Here is a 19,403-nt window from a genome sequence, read left to right on the forward strand (position 1 = left end):
AAAAAAAAAGAAAAAGTAATAAACCAGCCTCCAGTCTTCAGTATTTACTGCACATATAATGTCAGGTTGTTATTTTCACTGACATCTCTCTGAGCCTCTGCACGTTGCAGTACCCTCTATTAGAAAGAACGCTGTCAGAACAGAAATAGCTTCATTTTCAGCTCTGTCTCCACTGAAAGTTTATTTTTGATTTTTTTCAACTCCAAATTCATCTTCAGGGGGAATCTTATCCAATGCTGAACCACACATAATGGTATCACTGTAATAAATAATTATATTAATTAATTTAAAAGCAAAGCAATATGATGACTGATTTTTAAAGGTGTTTGCTTGAGTTCCTTAACATATAGTCCATGTTCACTGCACAGTTTACCTCTCCTGTACTTGTAAACTACATGTGAATGGTACTTCTTCATTTTCTTTACACATCAGTTACTGGCATTATTTCTTAACAGAAAAGCAGCTTTTCCCAAATACTTTCAGCAGATTTTATTCTCTTCTGCCAACCTTAGAGGACTTGTCTGAACCTGGCCATTATGACTCCAATTTCATCTCCTTTGTACTTTTGCTGTGTTCAAGCCATGCAACTGATAATTAAAGCAGAATGAACCAAGGTGGGGAGTTGCCATCACAACAAGTAACTAAGCACTAGCAATGAGAGAAACCCAAGGTACTGAACCAGGGATAATGAAGGGTGTTTTTAACTGTATTTGTTCAGCTTCTCCCTGTAGCTCCTCCGCTATAACCTCTGCCACTGAACTCTCACTTTTGCGCTCTTCATTTCCCTCTCAGGTCCATATTTCCAACTTGCTGGAACGTCATCTCCTGAAACAGCTGCCTGTGTGCCTGCCTCTCTTTCTCAGCAAAGTGCTGCTCCTCCTGCAAGAATAAAAGTCTCACTATCCTTCTATGCACATAATGAACAGTATACACATCAAATCCACCGGCTGCCATCTGTTTTCCTGGTAGATTTTAGGACATTAATTATGTTACTATGAAAAAACTTTCAATGTGTTTGTGGCTTGACATCATTGTCTGTGTTTTACAGACTGTAATTCTGTCACTCTGTTTCTGGTTTAAACCTGTGGTACAATCTATATTCCATTTCCTGAGGATTGGACCTTCCAGAACATTGGACACTTGTTCCTGTCAGTCTTAGATCTTAGATTTGTCCTCTTTTAAAGAAAGATCTTATCTATGAAATGCATTGATCTTTTCTGCTACATAACAGATACTCATACACACACACAAACACCAGGAAGAAAACCTCTACTGAAAAGGTGAGTTCATGCAGTTCTCTGATATGAATCCTTCTCATTCTGCAAGGAGGGAGAGATCCACATATTTCTGCAGCACCATTTTTTCCTTTTCCTGCTTCCCACAAGCAAGAATGGATTTATCCAATCCATGATAAAAGGCAACATAGCAATGGAAAAATATACCCATTTGATCCAGTGTTCTCAATCACATTTACATACACACATGTGCAACACTGATTTCTCTTAAGCACTCCTGCAGTATGAGTGCACCTCTCACTTGAGGCATTCATGCTCAGACCCTATTAGGTGCCTGCCTGTATAATAAATTGCAAGGTATTACATGCACACAAAATAAACTTCATTTTATCTGGGAAAGGACAAATTTCTGAGCTGTAAATCACAATGTACTGACATTTTGGGAGCTGCTCAATTCATGCGTGATATATAGGTCTGGGTGGCAAACTGTTCTGGTGCTAAAAATATTATCATATATTTTACCTTCCCTGTCATTTAATTTACTGTCACTTCATCATCCCAGTGCTAGTCTGGTGCTACCAGTTTGCCTCTGATGGTCTGTATCAATTTGAATGAAAACAGACATTTTTTCCCTACCTTCATTTCTAAATCCTAACTATAAAAAATTTAATGTAAACAACAATAAACAATACATACTGTAAATAGGACTGAAAATCCTAACAAGAATATATATATATATATTCTTGTCAAGATTACTTCAGAAAAAGTTACCTTGCAACCTGAAAAATTACATCATTAAGCAGTCTCCTAAACTGGTTTTCAGAAATGGCGAACTTTTAGCTATTTATAATTTCCTTTTTTTTCTTTTATACCTAGAAATTTTTATTGCAACTTTAAGTTGCAGTCCCAACTTTTTCAGCTCAACTCTCCACAATTAAATACACTTTTCTACAATGCAGCTATTTGATTGACACAAACAGAGCAGGACACCATTTGCTTAACTGCTTCTAATTGCCAAAACCCTTCCACGAATCGCTTCTGTGGTGGATGTTCTTGTGACAAAGTGTTTCTAGAGCCTTATGCAACCTTAACTCAAATCCTTTTACACTTTCTTCACTATTTCTCTAGCACTGGAGCAGCCTCACATAATTCAGGGTAAGCAAAACTCCTGCTTGTTCCCACCACTGTTTCATAAGACCAAACAGATCTGTATGCATGTCTCAAGTATTAAACAATTACCAGGAATAATAAAATTCAGCAAACAGCACAACATTAAGACTTTACCCCTACTTTAGTCTGACTTTAGTGAGATGCTTGGACCCCTTTTTAAAACACTGCACAATGATTAAATAGCCAAAGAGAAAACAGTGCCTTTAAGTAATGTGCCGTGGACCATTACTTCACCCAAACAACTATCTATTAATGCATGAGCACATGGTGAACTGTCTTCTCAGAAGCCCAAACATCCTTTTTTACAATAGAATATCTTAACATCTTATTTCAAGAAATAAGGTTTGTTGAAGTTTGGTTTTAGTTTTTGGTTTTTTTGTTTTTTGTTGTTGTTGTTTTGTTTTGTTTTTGTTTTTTGTTAAACAGCTCCTGATGTATATTGTTTCTAAATAAAATGGTCATTTCTAACAATTTAAACCTTGCTTTTGAAGTGTCATTTGGGAGAAATGGAAAGAAAGGCAAATTTTCATTTCACTGCTACTGGTGAAAATGCAAAATAAGAAAGATAATAAATTGCACTTACACTAGCATAATCAAGATAAATATTTGTCATGTGGTAATAATGCAATAAGATACATAAAATTCAACCTACTTATCACATCAGATGTCCATAAGCCACAGTTCCACCTCAATCCAGAGAAAACTTGACCTGTTGAATATGAAGAAAACATTTTCACTCATGATGAAGTCTTGCCCTCTTTAGAACAGGCTAACAAACCATGGATTTGGGGAAGGGTGAAAAGCAGTTTAGCACCACAGACAACTTAGGATCCCAAAACTTTCTTTTCACTTTCTGTTACAATTCAAATATGAACTGATAAATCACTGATTTCCCAATCAGTGATTTAACTTTTTTTAATATTTATGCAGTGCTTACTGGGGTCTAGCATTGGGCTCTAAGAAGTATCTCAGAAAGATGTACAAAACCTGCTAGAGGTTACTGAAAAATTAGAATTGGTATGCACAAATTCTTATGATGCCCTTTGAATAAATCTTCAAAGATCAGAAAAAAACCCACGTTTTTCTTCCTTTATATTGTATTTGCAGGGATGCACCAACGATGGCAAGCATAATGCATCTGACTCCATTGTATCAGAAGGCTAATTTATAACTATTATACTATATTATATTAAAGAATACTATACTATACTAAAGAATACAGAAAGGATACTTACTGAATGCTAAAAAGATAATACTGAAAACTCATGATTCTTTCCAGAATCCCGACACAGCTTGGCCCCAATTGGCCAATGAGTCAAAACAACTTACACCAGAATCTAATTAGGTAATCACCTTAAACAATCTCCAGACACATTCCAGATGAGCACAACACAGGAGAAGCAAATGAGATAAGAATTGTTTTCCTTTTCTCTGAGGCCTCTCAGCTTTCTAGGAGAAAAATCCTGGGCAAAAGATTTTACTTCCACTTTTCGTCTTTGCTCCATTCTACATATTCTCTCTCTCAGAGAAAAACAAAAAGAAGGGGGTGGAAAAGGGAAATGGAAAGAGAAAATAAGGACTGTCAGGGAGATGAGGGGGCTCTTTTCTGCCAACAGTACCATTATATCCATTGCATTTTTATAAAATCAGCTCTTTAAAAATCATAGCCATCAAGTATTTAGTCCTCATATATTCAGCCTAAGATCTTGAACAATTTTGCTGAAATTTCTTGAGCTATAAAGCAAGACAAACAAGACTCCCTATCAGCCTGCATTCACTAGAAAGCAAGCAGAAATGAGAAGTGTCCAACACTCATAAATGTACGTAGAACATATTTATAGTGCTAATATTCTTGAAAAGAAAGCAGCTTCAACTCTCTACCAACATGACAGCAGTATAAGTGTGAGCTTGAGAGGATACAGCACACAATTTTCATCTTTTGGTGAACAGAAATGTAAGTTCTCAAGTGAAGAACAAAACATGAATCCACCATTGCTGACTTGTATTGTTTCACTGACTCCACTTAAGCAGCACAAGAAATCTTGTTTCAGAGTAGGCTATGAAAAGATACACAAGTCAGGATCATTTAACCTATGACACCTAATACAGTTTTTTTAAGGAATACCTATTAATGTTGGCCTTCCTGTTTTTCTGTATGTGATACGGATGCAGGAAACTTGACTCCATCAGAATGGGATCAGTAAGCAAAGGCTTAATTGCATTTCTACTCAATTGAGTGGCAGAACTTCCATTAACTTGATAGGGAGTAATAGCAGTTACTGAAGGGCAAAAGATCTTCCAGACCCCCTTTTCATGCCTTGGGCTAGAATGATATCCATCAATATTTAGGAAATAAGAAGGAGGAAAAAAATTTAAAATATAGGTGTTTGGAAGAGTTGATACAGGGGATTATTTCCATGTTTTTTTTGTTTGTTTTGTGGTGAGCCATGTTTGCACATAGCTAAGTGCAAACACAAAGTAAAATTTAACACCGTTAGATGCTGCAAGGTTCAAACCAGCAGTTGGACCTTTTAATGCATCAGGAAATTTCCTCAGGAATAATTCTGTCACAGCATACTTGGATGGTATGAAGAGGTAAGAGATGCAGACCACCAACTTTCTACTATGGCCTGCAAGTAAATTCATTTGTCACATACTTACACCTTCATGCAAGAGAAGAGTTACACATTCCTTTGTGCTGATTTGCAGCACTTGTTTGCTATTAGAACAGCTTTCTAGGGAACATTTCAGTAATTAAAAGAGAGGAGCTTAAACCAGTTGGACAGGGCTCTGTAGTTCAGATTAAATGTATCCACTGCTTTCAAATGAACAACCCAAAGCTGATTCTCCACCCCCACCCCTGTGAATTACACTTCACTTTGCTTTACATTTCCTGTGCCTTGAATATCTTTGAAGTAATATTTGCATTAGTTCCTCAGAAGCAGTCCAACCTCTGTCTGTGAAACTATTAGCAATAATAAATGAAACCAGCTCCTTCAGGCAGGGCCCTGCTGATCTCAGAAGGATCCCTCTCTACATTTCCCTGAAGGGGCCCAGGTCCTGTGGGTGGTCCAGGCGCTTGAGCTGGCTCTGCCATAGGAAGAGCCATGACTGAGAAGGGCTTTCACAGCCTCTTTCTATGAGGATCTGAGAACATTTTAAAGGTGAGTGGCAGGATAAACACTGGCATATCTATCTCATCTTTATAATATATTTGCTAAAATCTGAAGGGAAAAAAATTATGCTGCAAGATCCGTAATTTCTTTGAGAATTTTACTCTTTATGTTTTAAATCTATAGCGTCTTTGTCTTTATTTGCATTTTTGTTTAGAGGAAGATTTATTAATCAAAATCTGTGTAATGGAAATATATCAGCAATATGTTCAATCATTGGTACATATGTTTATTTAGATTTAAAAAAATTAGCTTGAAGATTCACCAGATTTAAAATACAGTGTTTTTCTTCTTTCAATTTCAGATGGATTTCCTTATATGCAGAGCTGAAAGCATTTCTTTTTTACATCAAGATGGAGTTCATGTCTCAATTTTCTCTTTGCTTCCTTCTTTCCAAAGACCATCACCTTTCAGTGCACAAAACAGTTATGCAATACTAATGATGGAAAAGATCTGTGAGTGAATCCTATTAGTTGTGCTCTGTGCTGTTTGTCTGCAATATGGCTGTTTACAATAGGGAATATTTTATCTTTGGACTAACCTGTCAGAGTAGGAAATGCACTATATGAAAGCTGATACAAATACAATTGGAAAAATGTGCAAGTCACACAAACCAATATCCAATTTCTCAAAAGAGTTAAAGCTTCAAAAAAATTGCAATTTTCTCAGTGAGCAAACTATTTGGCATGGAGTGTAATTCTGTTTTCCTCTTAAGGTTGTTTTACACTTACCATATATATGTTGTTACGTATTGTTTAATTCTCCCTCAAGTAACAATTTTAAGACCCTCAACTCTAAGTTATAATTCCCTAATGTCTGAGGCAAGATAAAAATTTATTGTTTCAAGTATGGGAAAGAACAACAGCTCAGGTATCACAGTGCCTCTAAAGACGAAGGCTTGTTTGGCTACTGCTCTTAGCCTGTGCAGAGCTTCCCAATGAGCCAGCCATGATGGGATAAACAGAGCAAAACTCCATGTCCTGAAGAATAATCTGCTCACCTTCATGGGAAGGACACACAGACAGCAAAAGTCATGCAAGACAAAGACAATGTGGGATCCCTCTGGTGGAGATACTGTGTCTGTGGCTCCCAAGGAACCAGGAACATCGGGAAGATTTTGCCAACACAAATTTTAAGGGAAATCTCATGATGCTGCTTCTCTTTTCTGCCATCCATAGGATGATCAAACCCTGTGACACAGCAATTCCTGTTTCATAGCTGTAGTACATCAGGAAAGAGTACCTCAAAGCCAAACCCCATGTAGAAAGACGAGCTCTTGATTTGGCTTCTAAATTCAGTATTTTGTAAATCATAGAAGCCTGCACACTATACTATAGTGATTAACCAAGACAAATTTTCACATTGCACTGTTTTCTAGCCATGAAATTCTGTAAAGCACAAGATAAGGATTGCTTCTTTCATCCAGAGCACCAGGAGACCACTGGCAATTTATTTTTGAGAGGACTTTAGATAGAAACAAAAAAGGCAGTGTTAATTAACATAACTCAGTATTTTCTTTTAAAAACAGTTTAATGTAACTGAGAAATTGAAAGTTTGGGGACCTGAGTTATGCACTGCTTGTGCACTCAGAAGATACAGAATTAACATGAGCAGGTCAAGCTTTTCCAAGTCTTTTTCCAGCTAATGTTCATTATCTATGGACTTCTGAAACCATGGAAGCCATAATGCAACCCAAAAACCAAGTCAACTACTTAGATTACCTAGTTAGATTGAGTAGATTTGCATAAAGGAGAGGGTAAAAAAGCAAAAAACCTTCTATCAAACCATTGTCATAATGTTTTGAGACCATTTTACAATGGAGCCAAGGAAAACTGCTCTATGCTCCTTATGCTCCTAAGAAAATACACTTTTTTTTTTTAATGAAAAGCAAAAAAAATTAATCTTACCAAGAAACATTAAATTTTATGGCTGGCATTTTGAAACACTTTATCTCTAAACTTTAAAAATAGTGCTACAAGACGTTGGACCTTGTTAATTCACTAATGTGATCCTGAGAAACCTTGCAAGTTAACACATTTAGATAAATGAGCAAACAAGTCAGAAGTGGGGGAAGGAAAACAGCTTTGAAGCACAACTCTGTACCACAGTTACTAAAGGCTAAAACTAAGATGTATTTGCTAAAGGTACCAACTGCACAATGCTTTACATGCATTCCAAACATCTATCTACAATAACTGATACTTGAATAATTAACATTTTCCAGTATCTTAGGTGAATTGAAGCAAACTACAATTATTGCGCAGACATGTTTCTGACCCAGCAAAGTGAAAGCCAGTGATGCAAAATGCAGTAAGCTACTAAAAGGCTGGCAGCCACAAGCTGCTGAGGTCAGGTACTGCATTCTGGAAACAGGGATGCAGCACCAGTACCATGGCAGAGCATTTGCGCAGAGGCATGACAAAACTCACAGGAGCCTTGCATCTGTCAGCCCCCCACAGATCACTGAACGAAGGAACAGCAATGAAACACACTGCATGTCAGGGACACCATTAAAATGAAGCATTTAAAAATTCATGTATGAAATGATAACAAATGGAAAAACTCTCTTGAGTACATGTGAGCCAGATACTCGGTAGTGCCAAGCTGTGCTCTCACAGGGCTGCACCCAGAGAGGTGGTCTGCAGGCTCTCCTTTCAAGTACATGTCTTAGTTTTTTTATATAGTACTTTAACAACTCTGTATAAAAATCAGATAGACTTCTAGATACTAAAAAACCTGAGAAAAATATTTAAACACCTAAATTTCAGTTTATATATAGAAATATTTAAATACAACTTTATGTTACAAACTTCTGCCAGCTCTTAAAAGGTTGAGTCAGACTGGACCAACACATGTGTTGTAGATCTCCTCATGGAAGGATGTTCTTAGTTCTGTGGCTTTTCTTCTTTATTCATAAAATTCTTATACATTTACATTTTTAAATAAAACTTATATCCGGTTATGAAACTAAATTCCTTGGGAATAGGAGCAACAAAATTTTTTGCTTCTTAATTTTCTTCCCCATAAACTCATAATTTCAGAACTACAAAATATTAAAGGGCAAAAGTAAAACCAAAATATAAATGACTTCAACAGATCTTTGTTACCTTTCCTAACACTTTAACATCTCTATTGTCCCTGCTTGTCAGATTTCAAAATCTCAGATGACAGATGTACGTGTGTGTAGGCTCTTTAGCTTTCCAAACCAGACATACAAATAAACTCTCAGAAAAAATGCCTCAAATAAAGGCAAAGGGCTTGGGATTGTCATATCTGCTGAAAAACCTCATTCACAATCACTGAGTAAATCCATTACAGACGTTGACAGCTTTAGATCTATGCATTACGTTTTGGGGAATAAATGCCACCACACAGTTAGCCTTTATAGAGCAAAGCTTTGGTTTTCTATATAAATCTGTGTTTAATGAGCCTTGAAAGAGATGATTGCTAAATAACAGCCTGCTGCATTCAAGCTCACTGCCTCCAATTATATTGTTTATAATTATATAATTGTACAATATAATGTGTGTCCAATAATCCCTGAGTTTTATTACTGCACAACATTATGACACCAGCGTAAATCACCTTTTCACTTTCACAGTCAGCCTCTTTCCCTTTGCTTAGTCAGCCAACACAAATGCACAGAGAACTGCACTTTTGACTGCTGAATGCATCAAACCAGCTCACCAGCCTCAGCAGAAATAAGAAAGTAATAGAAGTGGTCAGCTCACAAAGATGAAAGGGGAAAGAAAGGTACTGTCTATACAAGGAAGAAACAAAAAGGAAAACAATTAACTAGTCAAAAACTCTATATCCTGTTTGTGAATTTTGCTTCTGAGGGTGCTTCTTGTTGGCAGATGCTTCCAGATATTGTGCCTATCCAAAATACTCATGAGAACAAGTGCAAAGCAGTTAACATTAGCAGGTAATGTTCTTTGTACTATTCTTACTCTTATATGTATACTGCAGCATTTGCTATAATGCCACTAAAATTAGCAAAAATCTTATTAGCAAACAAACCATTATGCTGTTAGATACCTACACAAATGTCTCATCTTTCTCTAAATTCAAAGAACAAAATTTGTGCTTTTTCTTCCATCACTTGAGAACTAACCCAACTTCCAATCAGCAATTAACACACTAGTATTCAGCATGTAATTATAACTCCTGCCACAGAAATTTAAGCCCCAGACATTCATAAAACTCCATTTTGACTTAATAGGGATTCCTATTCTTTGTTTTAAGAAGCGTTGTTACACACACCTTCCAAAGTAATAGAATTCTTGTTTTTAAATGTGGGTCAAAGCCCTCTGTCTCCTTCCTCTCCCCAAGCACACTCTCCACACAGGAATTTCTTCTTTTCTCTTTAGTCCTTAAGTTCTTACATCCACACCACCTGGCCTTGAAATCAGAACCTCCAATCCTGCAACCCCCTGTCAGAAGGGCTCCCATCAGCACACAACTCCCTGCTACATTCACCCTCTCTTCTGTTTGCTCTTGGCTGCCTGTAAAGCATCAAGAATTTGGAACTGGCCTGTGCTGACTTTTGTAGCTTGCAGCTAAGTTTTACTCCAAATCAATACACTGAATTTTGACAATCTGAAACTTTGATCTTTTCAACATTTGAGTCATTCTGTGGCTAGTAGTTTAGCCCTTGAAAGGGGACTTTCGGTGTAGAGCTTCACACCTTCTAAACTACTGCTGTTTGTTCTCCTCCCTCATCTTTAGAATTACTGCACTTGCAGGCACCTGTACAGCAAGATGCCTCTCCCTGTGCTTGGTGATTCAAATCACTGTCTTCTGAAATCCATTGCTATTTTTATTCTAACAATTTCAACAATTTACTAAATTGGGGGAAGCTGTTTTAAAACTAGGATTAATTTTTTCTGCATTATCAATAAAATTACTGCAAACCCCTTTTCAGGTCTATTAACTTCAATATAGCTCATGAGCTCCTAAACAGTCCCTTAACTAGAGTCAATGACTACAGAAAAGCAACGGAGCTGAACTTCTCTTCAGTTTAAATGGTGTCTGGGAACTGTAGACTAAAATAAAAATCAACATGGAATTATACTTATGTAGTTATATTAAAATAATAACTGCATCACCTTCTTCAATCTTGAGGAACTGTTTCACCATTTTTTATCAAACAACCCACTTTGATATGACATTTCTTATAAAGATTCGTCAAACTGATCTTAATACAAAGGGTTGTATTTTGTTGAATAGAAAAATATCAGGTAGTGGAAAACATGATCACTGTCTCACAGTTTTGTAAAACTGGTTGTCACAGCAGGACATCCCACATTAAAGACAGACACACCAATATTAACAAGCATTTAGATTTAGCAGATCATTTCTAGTAGCCAAGCAAACTTGTTAAACAGAATCCAAGCAGGAGCCAAGCAAAGGAACCATCCAAGGGCAGAAGGGAAAGGTGCAGTGAAGAAGAGCCAGCCCACACAGTGTCCCCCAGTCACTGCTCCTCTTGGCCACTACACCACCTGGGCTCATGAGGAGGCCACAGGGAAAAGCAATGTGCTGTCAGCAAAGGACATAGCACCACTTTTGTTCCCAGCACAGAGACCTCCACAGCTTCCAGATCTCCAAAACTACTCAAATGTTTTGACCCTATTTCCAGCTGTTGCGCTGCCCTAGCTCAAATAACCAGCAGTTTCCTTCCCAAGTGTCCAGCCTCTTCCTAGGTGAGCATCTGCACCTTGCCTTGTACCCTGGTGCTCATTGCAGGAATGGTAATGCTCATAGAAGAGACACTTTCTGCTAAAATCTGAGAACCTAAATACATCTTAAATTGTTAAAGCTGTTAAATAAAATAGGGTACTTCTAAAATTCAGAGCACTTTTATTCGCCATCTGCTTTCCTCTGGGATTTACTCTTCTACATTTACAAGCTTTCCTCTGCAAAAATAATGGCTGCAGGTTTTGGTTTCTTTGAATAAGTAGAAAGGTTTCAAGGTTCTCCTCATCCTTTTTGGATTTTGCTGCAGGGGAGGGAGGGCGAGTCTTGTATGATCTGCATTAAGGACAAATGACCATTCTGAGTGTGGAACCTTGAGGATGTTACCTGGGAGCAGCTCCATAAGAGCCCACTGCTCATGATCAGTGCCTGCTGCATGAAATGATGATACCCCGTGTGCTTCAGTATTTTAAATAAACAGGCATCTGAACTCTTCACCTGGCTTGTTTTCAAGCAGAAAATTAGGTCTCAGCAAAAGGGAGAGGAAGCACTTGGTAGGAGATGGGAATGTAGGGCAGGGGCAAATTTAAAACTGGCAGGGGAGGCAGAACAAAACAGGTAAAAATTTGTTACCAGCAAAGGAAAATATAGATATGAGGAAAAAAACCCAAACCAAAGCAGGCTATAGCTTAAATTTTTGATCGGTTTTCTTTCACACATTTAAACGTTACCTTTAAAAGGCTTTTTCAGTAGATATATCTGCATTTCTGCAAATTCAGAACTGTCATAGTGATTTGGGTTTTTTCCACGTTCTTTAAAGGTTGTTTTCCTGACTGCTAGACATGGGCTTCTTGGACTCCAGAAACTACTGAATTGATGCTGTTTTGCATTTTCAGAATATCCATGTAATATAGGAAATTGTCTGCTGTAGATTAACTGCTTCAGAAGATAAATTTTCCTTTTATTTCCCCTTTTTTAATTTTTTTTTTTTTTTTTACAACCCCTCTCTGGAGAAGTGGTGTCATTTACTGAAGTAGTCATGGCTTAAAAATATAAAAAGTGTTTGTAAGGAAGAATGTTTAAATAAGAATGTACACTTCAAATACAGAAGGTAAGAAAAAAAAAAGCAGACAAATACATCAAATTTAAGAGAAAAGAATGTGTCTTCGTGTCCTAACCATTGATAAAGGCCATTTTCCCCCACTCAAAGGTACAAATTGACCGTAGATAAGAAAGCACCTGAAAAGACTATGCCTTAGATATTAAAATTTTTACTGAGAAATAGAAATCCCGCCACTCTATAGATGATAGACATAGCAAACACTTCAAATGGATCTCGTCTTACTATATATACATTTGTGACCTCTTGCTTCCACAGGCACTGCTACCAGACACCGCAATTTTCAGGTTGGCTTTTCTAGTTACTTCAGGAAAAAAATCTTCCTTTTCAATATGCAATAGTCCAGGAAAATGTACGTTTAGCATGTCAAACTGTATATACTTTAAGCCCTGAATTTGCAAAAGCTTAAAAGAAGTCTGAGCAATAAAAGCCTTTTATAATTTATTATTTTTCCTAGAATAAGGGGGATAAAATGCACAATTGAAAGACTTCACACAGTTATATACCCAGCAACTGTATTGCTGACAAAGAGCTGTTGGTTACTTCACTTCCATCTGAAACAATCTTTGAAAAATTGTTTTCACCCAGCTGTTACCAAACTTTATGTACGTTAGCTTCCTGCACAATGTTGAAGTATTACAAGAGGGTAAAATACTCTTGCTTCAACAGCTTAATCAAAAGTCTATCTCTATTTAAGGAAAAAAAAATGTTAGTGCATGTGAATTTAAGTTTCTTACTTCCCCTCTCTTTGAAACGTCTTGTTCCAAAAATTTGCACCATAGATTGTTTTAATTTACTCAGTTTTACAAGAAGCATTTTCAAACACATTTTTCCATCTCTAACTTTCAGGTGACCCAGAACAACTGAAGGGAAAATGTGTTGTGTTTTCTTCCTCTATTTGGTGCATATACATTGATTGAAACAGAAGTGAAAATAGAAGTCTTTATTTATGCGTTCATCAAACATGGTATGCTTTAATCTGATTCAGAAAAGAGCCTGTAGATGCTACAATGCATTTGAATGCATAATGGCATAGGTGAAAAAAAAAAGAAAAAGTAAAATAAATGAGGTACATTTTAACAGAAGACACTAAAATGCTTCCTAAAAGAAATTGAAATGAATAAAAAAAAGTCAAAGTTAGGAGTTTTTCCATTAATATTAGATTTTGATCTCTACTGAGGTTCATGTCCTTGCTGACAGGTAAATATATTACTGCAAGTAACCAATATATATATCCCTTGATCAAACACTACAAGTCCACATCAGGAATTTAAATGTTCATATCTTCTTTATAAAATAATTTTACACCTGCTGAAAATGCCCTTCTCTCCATGCTTTCTCCCCATAATCCTTTCTTTCCTTGAAAAAATAGTTTCATTACCCAGTGAAAATGTTATTAGCATAATTTTTAAGGCTATGGAGTATCAGGCAGTCATTCATGATATCACAGATATAATATTACATAGTTCATCCATTGGTCACACACATTTTGACTGCGCAAGTCAGGCAGGAATAGGTTCAAATATAGTAGAACTTGAAAGTGAACAGCTTTCCCACCCCACGTAAAATACATGGCTGATTCCAAAGCCTGAATTCCTGGGTGTTACACTGATATCAGGATCAGTTTGCTTTCCACATGGGATTCATCTGCAAGAAGTCTCAGAGCTTGTCAGCATTGGCATTCTAGAATCTCCATTTTCCACTGTGGCATATTTTAGTTCTGTTACCTAATAGGAAAGAGGGACTCTCTCCTGCTTCTGAAGCACTATGAAGGGCTGTTCTTTGGCTGTGCTTTCTGAGCCCTCTGCTTGTACCATGAGCAAGGAAGATTGCTTCAAAGGGCAATGATTGCTCTTAGGAGGTTTTAAGAGTAATTTCAAGTTTCACCTATGCCATCAGATCTTGCATCATCTGGCAGCTATTCAAGAGCCCAAAATGCCAGTGGCCACATGCCTGGAACCTGTGCCCAAAAGGATCTTCTGCTTTTTGGAGGAAGTGCTTGCTCTTGCAGAAACTGAGATCCACCCCTGAATGCTTCTCTCTCCCCTCATGTTATTTATTCCAATCTAAAAGCAATTTATTGGCTCAGTGGGAGAACAGGTAACTCCCTACCCGGCAGAAAGGAGAAAGGACAACCTAGTTACTTTCTGTGAATTCACATGGCCCCTTTGAACTCCTCACAAAGCCCCGCTGGGAAGCTGCTCTGAAGCATTTTCAGGACTCTGGGGTGTTGCTCTCCTTTATGGAAATGCTGACATTATGGCTGTGTCTTCTTTCAAAGATTTTGTCACAGTTAAGACAGGCAGAGTTTCCCTTCTGGGCCTGCCAGTAATTCTCTGGGCTGTCAACCAGCTCTAAAAGCACAAGATAATATAAAAAAAGAGGCATTTGCCTTAACTGTCTCTTACTTTCCAGAAGTTGTTAAATTCTCATACTTCTTTTTCACCAGCCTACTAAAACCATTCATCTGATGCTTTTTTCCCTTCCTTTTCTCATTTTAATAGTATAGATACAGTTTTTAGCTCTGCCCCCTCATACAAATGCTTCCCTGCCTGAGGTCTTATGAATTCTGCTTGGACTTCTTAGCAGGACTCCCTTGTATGAAATAGGACGCTTCATTTTTCCTTTTTTTCTAACTGCACTGCATCTCCTGAGCTAACAACCAGGGGATGCAGCCTGGTTTTGCATAGGAATTGAGATGTCCCATATACCCACAGTATAACTGATTCCATGAATCAAATAAATTAGCAAGGACCAGCAAAGTTAGGAAAGATTATGCCTGTGTACTGAAATAGCTCTTTAGGATAAGACTGGGTCCAGTCAAGCAGCTGGGACGAGCAAGGGCTGCCCAGGACCATGGCTCTCTCCACAGAAAGCCATCTCAGCCTGTAGTGACTTCTGAAAGCAAGCGCAGCACAGACACGCCTGCCACAGATGTGCATGGAACCAGCCTGGGGCCCAGGGATACTTATTTCCCCAGATTTCAGACTGCAAGACCCACCCCAGAGCTGGCCCTGCAAGCAATCTATCAATTTCCACACATATTTGAATGGAATCTATCTGATGGGAGCTGGCTCCTGTTGCCTGCTATGGGCAATGGTGCCAGTGGGCAGCACTGCCTCCTGCCCTGCCCCAAAGCATTGCCACCCTGGGGAAACACAATCCCATGCCATTGACAGATTAGCAAGAGTGGGGATGTGCACTTATTCTCAGCCTTGGTGGTGGGAGAACATCATCAAAATAATTGGAACTGAAACTACACCCACACTGATGCTTCAGTTCCAAGTCCCATATTTCCAAGAGGAAAGCAGGATGAGGGGGAGTTTGGTCCTTTGTATCTTGTATTTTCTCTGTGAACATTCAGAGAAAGAAAATATGAAATGAAATGGTCTGCTGAGGCCATAGTACCCATTAATTTATTACAAAATAGGGCCAGATATTCTGTGTATTGAGGCAAACTAAATGGAAAATGATGATGCAAGATAATGTAGCACAGTTATAGTACACTTAGAAATTCTAAATACAAGTATGTTTAGTTTTTTTTAAAATGTCTTGGCTTAAGGGGATTCTGAATCCCGTAAAAACGTGCTTTTCCCCCTACGCTTCATGTACCAACCTAATTAATTCTATTTTGAAACACATAAATGGAACACATTTATTTTAACACACAAGTTCTAAGACAAACAAGGTTTCATGTGTCTCAAATGCTTATATATCAGGATGTTTCTTGATGGAATAGTTTTGCTGGCCCCACACCTCCTTCTTCAAGAAGATGATTATTAAGATAATCTTTAGCAAGACAAAATTTGGAAACAAGACCTATACAACGTCAGGAATTTCTTACTATCCTTTCCAAAAGAAATTCATTCTAGGAATGAATGATGAAGAAAATCTGGCATCATTAACATAAAACCTTGTACCTTGGATTAAAGATGAAGGTGCTTTAACCTGTATGATGACCTGCCACATGAATGTTATTCAAAAAGCAAAGTTGAATCTTTAACATCAGAACAGAGTTTTCTGTTTGTTTTCTAAACTGAGATGACAGCGTATTATAAAGCAATTAATGAGATCAATACTGAAACTGTTAGAATAAGAGATATCTGTTTTCCTTATCCACATAACAATTTAGTTGGTCTACATGCCATTGTCAAAATTATAGTTTTGATCTCTGTTTTTTCTGAGATTGGCCAAAAAGGGAACAAAGCTGACAAACCATAGGTAACATATGTAATGCAATGATTTTTTAAAAATTTATAACATCTTATAAGTTTGATATCCTTTTTAAGTGAAAGACGTCTTTGGATAGAATACAAGCATGTTTCTGTTCTCAGTTTATGCAACCAAATTCTTCAAATCCGCAGGGCCCTTGTCCAGTATTTTTCTAATCTGACTTCTGAGGTGATTAGTGATGATGATTACTACTACTATTTATGGTGCCATAAAAATATCATTACTTTTATTTAAAGTTAGTTCAATCTTTTCCTCTGTCCTATCTATTCTCTAGCTTACATTTGCATTGGTTAGTATAGAAAAAGAAGAGAAAAATCAGGAATCTTTCCAAGCCTAAGGTCTACAACTCTATAATTCTCTCTCAGAAGAACTACATAGATGCACCATAAATAATAGTTATAAATCTAATAAAATATCTCCTGTAAGAGAAACCTTCACAAAAAATTTCAGACATCACAGACATGTTTGTGAAAATTAGGTGGATTTTGATCTTATGCATTTTGAAAATTGTAGGTGAAAACCTCAGTTATAATAGCCTTGATGAAAAAAATACTATTCTTTTCAGTGCAACTTTAGACAGCTACAAGATAGACATTAGAAAGACTTAGAAAGACTTTCCATAGTTAAAAGTGTTTGATTATAATTAGTGTTTTCTAACCCCCCTTTTTTCCCCCTAATACACATTTTCAACTTTTAGCTTGTGAATGAATCCCATGTCAGTTCCTGGTAAGTGCATAACCCACCATTGATGCAGGGCAATGAGATCATGATGATAAAACCTGAGTTGGGAACACCAAAACATTTCACTGCTTTCTGGCAGTGTCCTGGGTGAATTTCAACATTTTGTTCAACCTCACAGTGCTCACTTGCTTTGGGATACAGAGTTGTACGTTTTTTTTGTCAAATCCCATTCCATAAACTTTAAGACAGACTCTCTCAGCCCAAACATGAAGATCTATCTATAAATTAAGCATGAAGATGGGAGAGGTTGAAAATATGCAGTTCTTTACCTCGTCACAATTTCTGGCAGGTTTCCATTAAAACTTCAAAGACATGCATAGCTGAAGGGAAATCAAACAATGTGTGTGATGCTACTAGGAAAGGTCTGAATTTGCAAGGATCATTCAACAAACCACAGCTTATGTTCTGTGTTGCTAAGGAGAACTCCAGAGTAATAGATTATTCATTAAACAAACAACAACAACAAAACAACAAAAACCCCAACAAACAAACAAACAAACAAAGACATTAATTGGAATGGGAGTCATAAGAATGAACACTGTGTGAACATACAGAGTAAATTCTGAAACAGGTAAACCTGTGGTGGATATTCTGATTCAGGCGCTTACAAATCATCACTGGGCATCTATCTAGTTCTACCTCAAGACAATAAACATTTGTTGTCCTTTGATTATGTAGCATTACTGTTCTTGAAAAAATGTTATGGTTTTTCCATGTTTCCCAGTTCACCTGAAATCTGTTCATTTTTCCTAAGTTCTTGATTTAAATATTTTTTACTTCAGAAAAAATGAAATAGACACACAAAAACTTCCCCAATTCCATGTAAATTCAAATAATTATTCAGAAAAAATTAAGTTATGACTAGTTTGTCTTTTCTTGTGATTCCTATTAAATGAGATAAAAATTCACCATATCTACTTTAAAAAAATCTTAAAAACATGGCAAGCAAACCACTGGATGTTATTCCGAATTACTTCAGCCCCAAACCTTTTAAACCATTTGAACACTTCAGTATGGAGTCAAATTGTCCCACTGATTACTCTATGTGATAGAACTGAGACATTAAAATTAAAATACATCCCCAAAGGGAAAATTTATGCATTCTGGTGGAAGATCTTGCCACTGCATTGCAGTCGCAGTCATCACCAACACCCGGTTTGACTGGGCAATGTTCTTTTCCTGTAGTCCAAGCAAAGGAGACTATTTCCAAAGAAATCACCCTGCCACAATTCATTTTGCACTTGGACTTGTCTGTCAGCCTTGCTCTGTAGCCCCAACTGCATAAAGGCAGTAAGGGAGCGCTTATGGCTTAACTCCAGACAGCAACGAGGCCCCTTGCAGTCACTCATTCTCTTCCCCTGGGTGGGATGGGGGAGAGAATTGGAAGAGTGGAAGTGAGACAGCTGGTGGGTTGAAATAAAGGCAGTTTAATAAGGAAAGCAAAACAAGGAATTCATTCACCACTTCCCATGGGAAGGCAGGTGCTCCATCCACAGGAGAGCTGGACACCATCACACCCAATGGTCACTTGGGAAGAAAAATGCTGTCACTCTGAACATCCCCTCCTGCCATATTCTCCCCCCAGCTCTGTAGGTTGGAGCAAAATGCTGTGTTCATGGAATGTCCCTTTGGTCAGCTGGGGTCAGCTGCCTCAGCTGTGTCGCCTCCCAGCTCCTTGAGAAGCAAAAAGGGCCTTAATGCTGCAAGCACTGTGCATCAGGAATATAACTATCTCTATATTATATTCTGAAAGAAATAGAAACATTTATATGCTTTTATACTATGCTGCTCTCATATATTTTTGCTTTCAGTGTTGAAACAAAAATACTCCAGGCAAACAAAATTAAGGAGATGATTAATTTGGTTGTTTCAATTTCATGACTACATCTCCACTGTAGAAGCCAAAATGTTTCAAGTCTCTTTGGATGCATAGAAGACCCTAAGTACATCTCCCATGCAAGTCACACCTTTTGTCACAGAGTAAATGTGACATTACTTAAAAGGAGTAAATGAAAATAGGAGATGCATTTGTAA

At 37.4% G+C, this 19,403-nt stretch overlaps 1 protein-coding gene across 12 annotated transcripts in view; it reads right to left on the bottom strand.

The window, feature by feature from the left end:
• The window catches only part of LOC128942722 (poly(rC)-binding protein 3-like), a 495,488-nt gene that overhangs the window by 294,574 nt on the left and 181,511 nt on the right, over positions 1-19,403 (bottom strand). For all 12 annotated transcript variants that reach the window (XM_054285365.1, XM_054285364.1, XM_054285361.1 and 9 more), the window contains one exon: positions 3,058-3,114. The gene's annotated coding sequence lies outside the window, so the exon portion shown is untranslated. The remainder of the gene's footprint in view (positions 1-3,057; positions 3,115-19,403) is intronic.

The sequence above is a fragment of the Melozone crissalis genome, unplaced genomic scaffold, assembly GCF_028551555.1.
Source record: "Melozone crissalis strain CALT ecotype California unplaced genomic scaffold, PUWL_Pcris_2 ptg000042l_1, whole genome shotgun sequence".
NCBI lineage: Eukaryota > Metazoa > Chordata > Aves > Passeriformes > Passerellidae > Melozone > Melozone crissalis.